This window comes from Schistocerca gregaria, chromosome 5, assembly GCF_023897955.1.
Source record: "Schistocerca gregaria isolate iqSchGreg1 chromosome 5, iqSchGreg1.2, whole genome shotgun sequence".
Taxonomy (NCBI): domain Eukaryota; kingdom Metazoa; phylum Arthropoda; class Insecta; order Orthoptera; family Acrididae; genus Schistocerca; species Schistocerca gregaria.
Genome location: NC_064924.1, coordinates 317535515 through 317550944, shown reverse-complemented (window position 1 = coordinate 317550944; position 15430 = coordinate 317535515). Strand labels below are relative to the sequence as shown.

At 44.2% G+C, this 15430-nt stretch overlaps 1 pseudogene; it reads right to left on the bottom strand.

Moving 5' to 3' along the window:
* Positions 1-12482: 12482 nt before the first annotated feature.
* Positions 12483-12600, bottom strand: LOC126274418 (5S ribosomal RNA; annotated as a pseudogene).
* Positions 12601-15430: the final 2830 nt, after the last annotated feature.

Below are 15430 nucleotides of genomic sequence, written 5' to 3'. Positions count from 1 at the left end.
TATTGTGAATCATGTACCGTCAAGAGATACGTTCGTCATGAATGGATTAAAGTTAAGTATCAACTAATTTTGTCCGCTTTCTAAATTCTAATTCCTTGTCATGTTCCAGACCTCACGTCAGCATAGTTCTTCCCTCCTCACGCGTGCATTTGGGCCTCCTCTAGTAACACAGTGTTGGCTCTTCAGCCAACAACAACAGAAACAGTAGGTCTGTTGTTGAAAGAAATATCTTTAGGAACAAGGAACAGGATGTGGTATCAACACGATGGGTGCCCATCACATTTTTCGCTGATGGCTAGAAATGAGTTGTAGAGACAATTCCAGTTCGTTGCATTGGAAGAGATGGCTCGTTCGCCACACTTGACACCTCTGGATTTTTTCTTGTATCGATTCGTAAAAGACATTGCTTATAAAGACGTTCCAATTACACCTGAAGATATCTATCGACACCGTCCGCCGAGAACTTCATAAAGCGACGACTCATGCACGAGGTGTTATACTGAAACCATCAGTTGCGACAACCAATGCAGAGAAGCGTAAAGTAAAACAAGGTGTCAGGATCAATACTCCTGAGCGGCTGATCAGTGTACACACGTCACATGGTCCGACGATCAAAGTTTTCGTTATTTCCAACATCGGTCCGGGTTTACGTCTGGAGAACGTCTAAAGAAGCCTAGAATCCTGATTGCTTTATTCCAACGGTTAAGCATGTTGGTGGAAGTGTGATGGTGTGGGCAGCCATATCATGGTATTCTGCTGGCACCATATTACCCTCGAAGACCGCGTTACAGCAAACGATTATGTGAACATTTTAGGTGATCAGGTGCACCCCATGATTCAGATGTTCTTCTCCAACAATTATGCCATTTTTCAGGACGGTAATACACCAATTCACACAGCCGGGACAGTACAATCGTGGTATTATGATCATGCAACTAAACTGCAGCGTCTCCCCTGGCCAATACAATCCCCGGACTTTGACATTATCGGACCCTTCTAGGTGGTATTGGAGCACAGACTCCAGAGCAGACTTCCGCCTCCTTCGTCACTACAAGAGATAGAAGAGGTTCTGATGGAAGAGTGGCGTAACGTTCCTCTGGGATTCGAACCCAGCTCTGCTGTTCACCAAGCACCCTGGCACGCACCCTGGCACAGTGGCTTTGCACAGCTACACAAACTACCCAAGCACACCTCGCTCAGTCCAAATTCCCATTCACGCATCAGCCCACTTGGTAGTCCTCCCAACTCAAACAGCACTGCGCAGACTCTCCAACTGTGTTAAGTTGATTAAAGCACCTATGCCTGGAATTCATCCACGATCCCCCGTTTCATTCGATTCTGAGGTGCTATTCCAATACAGTTGGTGAGCTTCTGCAATGCTGTTTGAATTTAGGGGGAAATACGAAGTGGGCTGAGGCGTGAATGGGAATTTGGATTGAGAACGGAGCCGTCCTAGTGTAGTCCGTGCAGTTGTATCATGCTACTGTGGTAGGGTGGCGTAGTGGTTAGCACATCTACCTCGAGGGCAAGAAGGCCAGGTTCGGATCTCGATAGGGTACAAATTTTTATTCTTCGCCTCAGTTTGCATATATACAGCGTTGCCTTTCTGCTTCCTCTTTGTGGTGTCTAGTGTGTTAGCTGACGCGTATAGTATATATGTTTATGAAAATACGATTTTGGTCCTTTCAGAGTAATTTCCTCTATGTGGTCTTTAGTGTGGCAGCTGATATGTTCACTGTACATACATAAGTTACTTCAATAGTGCCGTTCACGATTTCTCACGTACCTTGTCCGTACTTTTACGTGTCTTACAACTTTTTATGGTGTTTGTTTATCGAGTAAGTGTTTCTTTCTGTTTTTACGCCGCACGAGACCGATAATAAGATCGTACACGACTTTTACGTTAAGCTAATTACGAATTTAAAAATCTACTTAGAAACGTTCGTTTCCTTCCTGAAAGAACTGTAAAGTAGCTTCTAAGAGATAGCAGCCCCACGGTATCTTTAAGTACCTACTTAATCTCGTGGTCACAATCCTTTCTTGGAACCCAAGCAAGAAACCAGAACGCCTTATCTTTCCTTCTCTGAATGTGTTTACGCCTTATCAAGTTTCTTCGAAACGTCTCTCTTTCGAAAGACTTCTCGAGTTAAGTACACGTTTAAGTCAAACAACACTTGAGAAAGTGGTCATAAGTTGCGTGAATGATTTTTTTAAATAACAGATCTGACGTAAATTTTTCTCATAATTTTCTACTGTGCCAAAACTTTCTACGGAAACCGGATAGCAGTTATAAGACTCTAAGGACATGAAACGGAAGCAGTAGTTGAGAGGAAATTGAGACAGTGTTGTGGCCTGATCCTCGTGTTATCTGTATTTTGATAAAATAGTAAAGAAAACGAAGGAGAAATCTGGAAACGCAATAAAAGTTCAAGGAGAAGAAATGACAACTTTGGAACTTGCCGATAGCATTTCAGTTTTGTCTAAGATGGCAAACGAAAATCGTTGAATGATGGATAATCTCTTTAAAAGAGGTTATAGGATGAACAAAAGTAAAATTATTGATAACATCAATGAAATTCGCCAACAGTCGTGTAACTAAGATGTTATTTTATTTAATTTTAACGACAACCAGTTTCGTCATTCCACTATCTTCAGGACTCATAGGAATCTCTCAGAATTAACGACAATGCCATACAGTACCATATATGCCAGGATTTCATGAACTCAAACCGTTTCACAAGAGCATCATTCCACGACTTGCTGCCGGCCGGTGTGGCCAAGCGGTTCTAGGCGCTTCAGTCTGGAACTGCACGACCGCTACGGTCGCAGGTTCGAATCCTGCCTCGGGCATGGGTGTGTGTGTTGTCCTTAGGTTAGTTAGGTTTAAGTAGTTCTAAGTTCTAGCGGTGATGACCTCAGAAGTTAAGTCCCATAGTGCTCAGAGCCATTTGAACCAAAGACTTGTTACCAAGAATGTGTGAAGATGGGAATTAACGTATGTTATAACGAAGGACTTTTCAAAAGTAATTAAAGTGCAGTGTGCCGCGGTAGTATGACATAGGACCAGCATTCGGGGAGACGGTGGTACAGATTGCTGTTCGGCTTTCCAGATCTAGGTTTTTTGTGGTTTCTCTAAATCACGTAGGGAAATACCGGGATGGTTCCTATGGAAGAGCTCGGTAGATTTCCTTTCCCAGATCCAGCTTGTGCTACAGCTACACTTTCGGTGACAGATAATGATCTAATCTCAACGTCAAGGTGTAACCTCACAATCCGCCCAGGCTTCTCAGGTAACTGCGTGTCCTATATTCAAGGTCGCTATGTAACGCCGTACCAATAGCGTGTCAAATAAAGCCCCTCACCCCCCCCCCCCCCCCACTTTCGCTCGCCACGCCCGTAGCTAAATAATATGTCATAAAAATGATGCAAAAATGGTCGTCACCCATCCTCTATGTCGTTTCTGGCATCAAAATAAAGGTCACCCTCTCCCCCTTGATCTAGGATGATTGAATTCCATAAAAATGGCGGGGAAAGAAAGTGCCCCTTCCTCTTCTCTGCCTAGTCCAATAGGACAGCGGAAAATAATAAGTCCATCCCCTCCTCTTTCCCGCTCCTCTCAGTATTCCGGTTGTGAGATCCACGTTACTGCACGTCCGAACACAGTAGTGGAGGGATCATCATCATGAAGTGCGAGCAGAAATTAGTCCCTGCATACAAACTAAGAGGAATAAGAAGACTGCCACATCCGAAACTGATTTTAAATCCGTCTACCCCAACTGCAGCACAAGCAGCACCGTGACAGGCTATCCGACATACAAGGGGCAGCCAAATAAAAACGACACGGATCGAATAAAAGTGAGTAAACTTTTTATTATTTCAAAAGCAATCATAATAACTGGTAACGCCTTGATTCCACTGTGAGACAAGTCCACCTCGATAGCTGAGTTACTACCCTCAGGCAAAAAATTACGCAATGATTTGGTTAATGGTCAAATATACAAATTACGTTTTTAACAATATTGGGAGCGATGAAAATATTGAATATAAGATGAATATGGAAAATGAATTCGAGAAATACTTAAATATCAGAATCACAATAATAAATATGGTAACATGCTACGAATTGTCTTCACAAGATGGGTATAGGTTAGGAACTGGATTCCTCGTAGAAATGGGATGGATTGGGTCACGTTCCCGTCCGTAACCTCACCTGCAAGTCACACATGAAAAATAAATCAGTAGTACAGCAGATAGAAGAATATGACGGCAAACATCTGATGTGTGATGTAAAGGAATATCTTGTACTCCCCAGGGATGCGTTTAGAAGGCTGGAACTGACAAAAATAACAAGGCAGTGAAGGGCTTTGCGATGTCTCTGTTCGGGACTGCTCTTCTGTCCACGTAATTTACCCTGGAAGGAACACACATCAAGGATTTAGTGAATGATTAATTTGGGTCTGGGGAATGATGGTGAGGATCCTCAGGCTGCAGAAGAAGGAAAAGTGCTGCTGAACTGCCACCAGTTGCAGGTGACAGTGGAGGTGCTAAATGTATCATTCCTCATTCTTTGACTGCAATCATCTGTCACCTTATTTACGTCATTTCTTTCTACCTATTTTGGTTACTGTTTCTGTGGAATAAAAAAAAGTGGTAAGTGTGATGGATTGCAGTCCTACGGGCTCGGGTTCGATTCCCCGCTGAGTCTGGGATTTTCTCCGCTCAGGGACTGGGTGTTGTGCTGTCTTCATCACCATTTCATCCCCATCCGGCGCGCAGGTCGCCCAATGTGGCGTCGAATGTAATAAGACCAGCACCAAGGCGGCCGGCCAGTGACGCCAAACGCTCATTTCCATTTCCATTGTGAGACAAGATGGCCAATGCAGTTGCCTACAGAACCGTGATTGTACTCAGTCGCGCACCCCTTCATCCGAAGCAAATAGACGGCCACGAATGTCTTTTTCCAGGGCTCCAAAAAACTGTAAATCGCATAAAGAGAGATTGGAACTGTATGGTGGGCATATAAGGGCTTCCCAGCGTAACCTCTTCTGCAGCGTAATAGGAACAATCTACCAACAAAATGCCTGCCCGCATGCTGCCGAGGTTGTTCCTAGTACGCTGCAGACGTCTCACCCAACATGCGCCAGTGGTTGTGGCAAATGTTTACCACGTAGTGTGTGTGTACATACTTCGATTTTTTGTGCTGTCATTTTCAGGTCTGTTATAATCTTACAATGTCAGGCGCTCTAAGGCAGTCTTACAGCGACGTCATTGTTTTTTATCTCACTATGAAGTCGTTTTTATACATTTGATGGTGGTTAGCCATGTGTGTGTGTGTGTGTGTGTGTGTGTGTGTGTGTGTGTGTGTGTGAGAGAGAGAGAGAGAGAGAGAGATTGTAAATGCGTACATACTTCGATTTTGCGCCGTTATTTGCAAGTTTACTATAATGTTACAGTGTCAGAATGATCTCAACCAGTCTTATAGTGACGCCATTGTTTTTTAACACGCTATGATGGAAACATACATTTTGAGGGCAACGAGAGGTTACTTGTTAAAATAACGCATTGTGAAAATTTTTTAACATTTGAAGTCCTATATTCACCTGTGTGTTAGGATGACAGTCTTGAGAAGGGGAAATCAGTCAAAAATTACCATCAAGTTGTAAGTAGCAATATGTTAGTCATCACAAGATGGTTCAAATGGCTCTAAGCACTGTGGGACTTAACATCTGAGATCATCAGTCCCCTAGACTTAGAACTACTTAAACCTAACTAACCTAAGGACATTACATTCATCCACGCCGAGGCAGAATTTGAACCTGCGACCGCAGCAGCCGCGTTGGTTCCGGACTGAAGTGCCTAGATCCACTCGGCCACAGCGACCGGAAGAGTGATTACACAAAATGCCATTGTTTTTAAACACACTATGACGTCACGCATCAATAGTTCAGAGATATCACAAGGGGGTAATTATCCATTTCTCTACGATTCCGTAGTTATTTTCCTTTACCATTGAGCCCTTTCCATAGCCACGAAATTGGTGGGTACCTGTGATTTTTACATGACAATGAAGAACAGCTAACAACTATGATGGTATCATTAAATTTCCATTTGTTTACATTTATATTGGTATACAATGATCGCTCTATGTAATGAGCTGTCCAATGACAATGCCGCTGATGGTGTATTGCATGTTCTTGCGCGATAAGCTTCCTCACGTTGGTTCCTACAAAGTATTGTCATATCTTGAAACCCTGCAAATAGAAGTTGGGGTTAGGTGTTAGGTAGTCATACGTATCCATTTTGTAAAAAATCCTTACCAAAATCTTCCTTTATATCCAAATTCGTAAACTACTTGTCTGTGTGAAGCTGTTAAAGTGTCCAGACTGCTTGTTTATTTCACAGTAAACAAAAGTCATGGGATACCTCCTAACAATGTGTCGGACCTCCTTTTGTCGGGCTTAGTGCCTCTATAGCCGTCCATAATTACGAAAGTGTTTTGTGCACGAACTGACCTTTCGATTATGTTCCATAACTGTTCGATGGGATTCATGTAGGTGATTTGGGTGGCCAAATCATTCACTTCTCCAGAATGTTTTTCAAATCAACAGCGATCAATTGTGGTTCGGTGACATGGCGCATTGTCATCCACAAAATTTCCGTCTTTGTTTGGGAACGTGAAGTCCGTGAATGGCTGGAAATGGTCTCCAAGTAGCCGAACATAACTATTTCCAGTCAATGACCGTTTCAGTTGACTCGGAGGACCCGAGCCATGAAACTATGGAGCTACCAAGCTTGCAAAGAGCCTTGTTGACAATTTGGGTCTGCGCCATACTCGAATCCTACTATCAGCTCTTACCAATTAAAATCGAGACTCATCTGACCAGGTCTCGATTTTCCAGTCGTATGGGTGCAACAGATATCGTCACGAGCCCAGGAGAGACGCTGCAGGCGTTGTCGTACCGTTAACAACGTCACTCGCGCGGCCCGGACGTAAGCTGCCGTAGCCCATTAACCCCATATTTCGCTGCGCTGCCCTAAAGGATATGTTCGTCGTAACTTGGAAATTGATTTCTGCGGTTGTTTCATGCAAACTTGCTTGTCTTTCAGCGACTAGCTACTCCACGCAATCTCCGCTGTTCTCGGCCGTTAAGTGAACGCCGTCGACCACTGCGTTGTCCGTATTTGGTATTCGCTGCACGCTCTTCACACTGTACATCTAGAATACTGAATTCCCTAATGGTTTCCGAAATGGAATGTCCCATGCGCCTAGCTCCAACTAGCATTCCGCGTTCAAAAGTTTTTAATTGCCATTGTGCGGCCATAATCTCACCGAAATCCTTTACACTTGAATCACCAGAGTACAAATGGCAGCTCTGTCAATTCAGTGCCCTTTGATTCCTTGCGTGAACGATACTACCGCCATATGATATGTGTGCATATCACTATCCCATGACTTTTCTCACCTCATTGTAGGGATTTGTTACATTTCCTTGAAATGGTTTCCAGCGCATCCTTGCCAGTTTCCCCCAATATACCCCCGATGCCACAGTCTTGCTCGCATATGTGAGAAATGGTAGTTTCGTCAGGACAAATGTTGAAATATGTGTGAATTCCTAAGGGACCAAACTGCTTAGGTCATCAGTCCCTAGGCTTACACACTACTTAAACTAACTTACACTAAAAACAACACACACACCCATGCCCGAGGTAGGACTCGAACCTCTGGCTGGAGGGGCCACGTAATTCGCGACATTATTCGTCATGACACCATGTGTCTAAAAATGTCTAACCCTCCACCTATGAACGTAGAAATATGTGGCATCATCCTTGTCGTATATCTAATGCTTACGTTAAAACGCCGCAGCTTCCGCAGCAAATTCCAATTACTTCCATTGTAAAATACTTTTTCTAAATGTACCAATAAAAACTGTGTAATATTGCTGAAGTAATACTATATTTAATCGAAGCAACAACTCAACATTTTCAAGTGGCTACTGCTGGTTTGCACACTGTGGACGTCTTCTTACGGATACCATTCCAACATTATTCACACGCATTCCAGTTTTGTTCCAGACACATGGCGACAACTTCTCCAGGGGCTCCCTACTGGGGACCAAAGGGGTGATCTTCCATAGATACTGAAGGTGCAAGGTGTGACTGTGTCCAGGAGCTGATTGCGAACAGCTTGTGCCACAAATTACAACTACATCAATGATATAATGATTTTTCTAACTACACTCCTGGAAATTGAAATAAGAACACCATGAATTCATTGTCCCAGGAAGGGGAAACTTTATTGACACATTCCTGGGGTCAGATACATCACATGATCACACTGACAGAACCACAGGCACATAGACACAGGCAACAGAGCATCCACAATGTCGGCACTAGTACAGTGTATATTCACCTTTCGCAGCAATGTAGGCTGCTATTCTCCCATGGAGACGATCGTAGAGATGCTGGATGTAGTCCTGTGGAACGGCTTGCCATGCCATTTCCACATGGCGCCTCAGTTGGACCAGCGTTCGTGCTGGACGTGCAGACCGCGTGAGACGACGCTTCATCCAGTCCCAAACATGCTCAATGGGGGACAGATCCGGAGATCTTGCTGGCCAGGGTAGTTGACTTACACCTTCTAGAGCACGTTGGGTGGCACGGGATACATGCGGACGTGCATTGTCCTGTTGGAACAGCAAGTTCCCTTGCCGGTCTAGGAATGGTAGAACGATGGGTTCGATGACGGTTTGGATGTACCGTGCACTATTCAGTGTCCCCTCGACGATCACCAGAGGTGTACGGCCAGTGTAGGAGATAGCTCCCCACACCATGATGCCGGGTGTTGGCCCTGTGTGTCTCGGTCGTATGCAGTCCTGATTGTGGCGCTCACCTGCACGGCGCCAAACACGCATACGACCATCATTGGCACCAAGGCAGAAGCGACTCTCATCGCTGAAGACGACACGTCTCCATTCGTCCCTCCATTCACGCCTGTCGCGACACGACTCGAGGCGGGCTGCACGATGTTGGGGCGTGAGCGGAAGACGGCCTAACGGTGTGCGGGACCGTAGCCCAGCTTCATGGAGACGGTTGCGAATGGTCCTCGCCGATACCCCAGGAGCAACAGTGTCCCTAATTTGCTGGGAAGTGGCGGTGCGGTCCCCTACGGCACTGCGTAGGATCCTACGGTCTTGGCGTGCATCCGTGCGTCGCTGCGGTCCGGTCCCAGGTCGACGGGCACGTGCACCTTCCGCCTACCACTGGCGACAACATCGATGTACTGTGGAGACCTCACGCCCCACGTGTTGAGCAATTCGGCGGTACGTCCACCCGGCCTCCCGCATGCCCACTATACGCCCTCGCTCAAAGTCCGTCAACTGCACATACGGTTCACGTCCACGCTGTCGCGGCATGCTACCAGTGTTAAAGACTGCGATGGAGCTCCGTATGCCACGGCAAACTGGCTGACACTGACGGCGGCGGTGCACAAATGCTGCGCAGCTAGCGCCATTCGACGGCCAACACCGCGGTTCCTGGTGTGTCCGCTGTGCCGTGTGTGTGATCATTGCTTGTACAGCCCTCTCGCAGTGTCCGGAGTAAGTATGGTGGGTCTGACACACCGGTGTCAATGTGATCATTTTTCCATTTCCAGGAGTGTATATCTATAGAAGCCGTGTAATATTACTAAAGTAATATAGCAAGTGGCAGAGGCTATAAATTATAATTGGTATGTTATGGATGGTTTACTTGGTAATATGGATGGTTTACTTGGTAACTGGAGTTCTAAAATATATTATCCAGCATATTGTATCTAACAGAGAATTCCAGAGGATGGATGGTTGCTATAGGAATCTTGACGCAGGTAAATGCAACGTATTGCAAATAAATAGATGAAGAGACTAATGCGCTATTACACAATTGGTGATAAATAATTTGATGTTTGGTGCTTGGACATTGATATTCATGTTGCACATGCACGCAGAGCACTGGTCTCCTCTCATACCACTACACTCATCTATCAGCGGAATTCTCGTGATGTTATCAGTAGTAGTGTCAATATGTGATCCATGTATATCGCTTTTTTTCCTTGCATTTCGTTTTCTGAAGTCATTCCATTTCAGATTGCTTCGGATGATTACTTTACGATTTCAAATACGTATGACTCACAACTGGCAAGAACAGGGAAAGAAAACCACAGCATTCAGAATCCAAATAAAAAGTATCTGACAAATCATACTCCTCTAATCTAACATCAGTAAGAAAACGACTCAAGGAAAGAGGACTTAGCAAATATCAGCAGCTTTTACTCGTGTATTCTTATGTTTCTAGCACATTAGTAAACGGATGCATGCTTACCAGTTTACACCACAACAATAGAGGAATATAGCAGCGGAAGTATCGTAAATACTGTTAGGTAATAAGAAAAATACATTGCACACTTTCTCTATAATACTTGTCTGTGTTAACAATCTCTTCTTGTTTTGTAGGTATTTAATTAACACTTTAGACAGACAGAGAATAGTTCACATCGCTTCCTCAGTCTTGATTGTCAGGAAGATGTACTTCTACACCAGTAGACAGTACCAGATAGATTGTCAGACAAAATGAAGAAGAAAAGCAGTGCATTTCATTAAAAGTTAACTTAGTAAGCACAAAAGCATCATGGAGATGATCATCTTGTGAAAGCACCTCGAAGGTAAAATTTGAGAGATTGGAGCGCATAAGAAGGCTTGCTAGTAATTGCTCTCATCGTAGACTATACGCAGCTGAACAAGAATAGAGGGAAGTGACAGTGGTACACGAACTACTCTGTGCCACACACCATAACGTGGTTTGCATAGTACAGGTGTACATGACCTGGGTGGCTGGGTTTGGGGGACCACCCATCTCGCTGTCTTTCTATTGCGTGCGTCTTTGGGTCTTTAGCGCTGCCTTCTGGACCTCTGGTGCAGCTGGGGTTTGTCTCGGAGCCAAAGGCGAGTTAAGAACGCACACCGGAGAGCAGCGGACCCTTCCTTCTTCCGGGCGGTGTTCAAAAAATGGTTCAAATGGCTCTGAGCACTATGGGACTTAACTCCTGACGTCATCAATCCCCTACAACTTAGAACTACTTAAACTTAACTAACGTAAGGACATCATACACATCCATGTCCGAGGCAGTATTCGAACCTGCGACCGTAGCAGTCGCTCGGTTCCGGACTGGGTCACAGCGGCCGGCCTCCGGGCGGTGTCTGGTGTTTACTCTGCCCGGGTTCGCGACGAGAACCACTAAAGCGAAAGAGGCCCTCGCGCCGAAGGGAGTTCCGATGTGCCGTGCCTTAGAGTTTTCTACAGGGCGGCTAGTGTGTTTCGTTGGCAGCGTACATTTCTTACCTCTGGAGTTGTTGGATACTGATCCAGTCGATTAAGTTATGGTAAGGGCTTGATGTTGAGTGCTGCAACCCCTCAGTTGTGTACTGTGGGTCAAAATTTGTTGTTCGGTCTCTGACTTAGTTCTGGGACTGTAAGGCTCTGTTGGGTTCTGTAGCGTAACATTGACTTTAGAGGGAGACAGTTGCAACTATGTTATTGCTTGGCTTTGAACATTGCCCGCAAAGGGTGTTGCTTATTTCTGTATCTGTAAACTGAACGCGTAGGGTGAGGGGTATGGTGGTGGGCTAGTGGCCCTTTGTGTGAGTGAATATTTTGATGTTTCGCTGGCCACTCCTGTTTGGGCTAATTTGACTAGCTGTTTCTTTCGCAACGCCTTATGCTTAAGGTGAATAAAATTGGATGATTACGCTGGCCCACATTAGTGAGATTCTCAAATTATTTAGTCATTTCTTTTTTAAAACCTTGTTTGTCTGTTTCTTACATTAAGCATTTCATAGTTCTGTGCGGTTTTATAGCTGTTACTCGACATTGATTTTAAGCATGTCATGCAAATGTTAGATTTAGCTGTTTATGCGTTTTTTTTAAACAAGTGCCATAGTATTTGTCGTTGCATTTAAATTTTATGTTGTGTGTATTGACTTACATTTAGCGCCAGTTCTTATATTTTGGCCTGCACTGGGCTGGATACATCCGTTAGTCTGGCGGTCACTGTAACTGGCTTTCAGTTGGCCTTTCTAATTTTGGCTGACGGAGAATTGTACTGTGTGCACTCTTGTGTCTGGATCATAAGGACCTCCCCAGGTTGGTTGTGTGTTTGCTTGTGGCACGGACGTACTCACTGACGCTTGTGTCCGATCCGTTCTCGTCCTTGTCTGCTTTCGTCCAGTGCCTTATATGCTTATTTATTGCACTCCATCCTCTGGCCACAAGTGGCCCATCAGGACCATCCGACCGGCGTGTCATCCTCAGATGAGGAAGCGGATAGAAGGGGCGTGTGATCAGCACACCGCTCTCCCAGTCGTTATGATGCTTTTCTTTGACCGGAGCAGCTACTATTCGGTCGAGTAGCTCCTCAATTAGCACCATGAGGCTGGATGCACCCCGAAAAATGGCAACAGCGCATGACTGCCTAGATGGTCACCCATCCAAGTGCCGGCCACGCCCGACAGCACTTAACTTCGGTGATCTGACGGGAACCGGTGTATCCACTGCGGCAAGGCCGTTGTCTATATGCGTATTTCTACCTATATCTATTTTGGTGTTGTACATTGGCCATTAATGTTCCCTTATTGGCAAACTTAGTGTGTTATAGATGTGGCCCCTCTACGTGCTTTCAAACTGCCAGTCGCCCAACTAGGATGGGGCCGTGAGGTGTCTCGTCTTGGTGCCGAACTGTTTAGTCCACCTTCGGATGGAACCGTTGGTTTGATTACATCCATTTATTCACTGCCTACAGTTAAGATTAGTTGTTCGATTTGAGAGACGGGACCAAATAGCGAGGTCATCGGTCCCATCGCATTAGGAGAGGACGGGGAAGGAAGTCGGCTGTGTCCTTCCAAAGGATCCATCCGGACATTTACCTGAAGCGATTTAGGAAAATCACGGAAAACCCAAATCAGGATGGCCGGACGCCGGTTTGAACCGTCGTCCTCCCGAATGCGAGTCCATTGTGCTAACCACTGCGCCACCTCGCTCACTCCTATAGTTAATTCTTTAAGACATGTGAAATTAACTATTTAGAACAGCTTGTTCTAAGAAAAATGTTTCTTTCCATTATTATTATCGTCATTCTTGGCAAAAGAAACTTACAACAAAATTTAATTGCCTCGGAGATGAAAATTAAACTGTTTAAGATTTCATTGTTTTGAGTAAAGTTTTCTTATTATTACTATTGTTGCCATTTTGGGCATAATATACTTACAGTCAAAACTGGACAAATTTGGAATTAAAATTAAAGCTTATAAGATCTTATTGTTTTGAGTGGGAATTTCTTGTCATTAGTATTGTCTTCATTCTGGGCGAAGGAGGCCAATTGCTTAAAGTGGTATTAATTTATTGCACTATTGGTTATTAACCAGATTTTGAATTTCAGTGCCTGTAGCTTGAATTTCAATTACTTTCATATTAATTCTATCAACTTTTTAATTAAAAACTGCCATAACCTTATAGAATTTTATCATTGTTGTAAGTAGACTGTTTAGGTTTTTATGTTGATAACGCCACATAGCGCTGTGTATAAAAATCACTGACTGTTCTGTGTGCAGTCTGTGGCTGGTTTGCATTGTTGGAACATTTGCTACTGGAGTGTTGGGCAGTTGGATGTGAACAGCGCGTAGCGTTGGGCAGTTGTAGGTGAGCCGCCAGCAGTGGTGGATGTGGGGGCAGAGATGGCAGAGTTTTGAGAGCGGACGATCTGGACGTGTGTCCGTCAGAAAAAGGAAATTTGTAAGACTGGATGTCATGAACTGATATGACATCCAGTCTTACAAATTTATATATATATAATGACTTTTGAACACTATTAAGGTAAATATATTGTTTGTTCTCCATTAAAATCTTTCATTTGCTAACTATACCTATCAGTAGTTAGTGCCTTCAGTAGTTAGAATCTTTTATTTAGCTGGCAGTTTTGGCGCTCGCTGTATTGCAGTCGTTTCAGTAACGAAGGTTTTTGGGCGTTAGTGATTCATGAAAGGTAATAGGTTATTGTTAGTCAGGGCCATTCTTTTGTAGGGATTATTGAAAGTCAGATTGTGTTCCCCTTAAAATATTGTGTGCCAGTCTAGTGTTGATCAGAATAAGTAAATAGAGAAATGTCTGAGTACGTTCTGTTTTGCTCAGCTGTTTGAAAATCAAATAACGTAGCAGATCATTCCTAATTTTTCTAAGGGGGTGTTTCATTGTGTTCTTCTGTACCTTTCCCATGAGCATTCTATTAACGGTGCCACACATCAAACCGAATCACTGTATCTTTTTTAATTTTTATTTTCTTCCATATCCACTTCGCCAAATGTGACGTGTCGGCTCAAGACTCTGGATGTGTTAAGTTGCGCAGCTGTTTCGTTTTCTAATATGAATTCACATCTTAAAGGTTGTGAGCCTTGGGCGCTATGGACATATTTTTCATTTTCGATACCCTTTAATTACGTTGCTGTGCCACTTTATGTAATTCATATAGCGCTCTCTGTAAGTTATCTTCGGTTACACGTAACTAGAATATGGTCGTCAACAAACATAACAAATTTTGATAAAATTTCTTCATTTGAAGTTACCCTCTACGTTAAATTTTATTGAGATGATGGATAAACTCGTTGTGGTTTTCCATAACTTTAATAAACGCAACAGACACATAAAATGGTTCAAATGGCTCTGAGCGCTATGGGACTCAACTGCTGTGGGCATCAGTCCCCTAGAACGTGGAACTACTTAAACCTAACTAACCTAAGGACATCACACACATCCATGCCCGAGGCAGGATTCGAACCTGCGACCGTAGCAGGCGCACGGTTCCGGACTGCGCTCCTAGAACCGCGAGATCACCGCGGCCGGCACATACACATAACAGAGACTAATAAATATTGTATTTGCCTTCACTATTTACATCAGTCTGCCAATAAGAGGGTAGCTTTTAGATTCTGTGACTGTAGAAATCACGTGGATTTGAGGCGATGAACTAGAAAGCACGCACTAGAAAAGAGAGGCACTAGCTGGGCCATGATTAGTGAGCCATATAAACCAGGTTTTAAATTGTAAGACATTTCCAGGGGCAAATGTGGACTCTGACCACAATCTGTTAGTTATGAACTGTAGATTAAAACTGAAGAAACTGCAAAAAGGTGGGAATTTAAGGAGATGGGACCTGGGTAAACTGAAAGAACCAGAGATCGTACAGAGTTTCAGGGAGAGCATAAGGGAACAATTGACAGGAATGGGGGAAAGAAATACACTAGAAGAAGAATGGGTAGCTTTGAGGGATGGAATAGTGAGGGCAGCAGAGGATCAAATGGTTAAAAAGACGAGGGCTAGTAGAAACCCTTGGGTAACAGAAGAAATATTG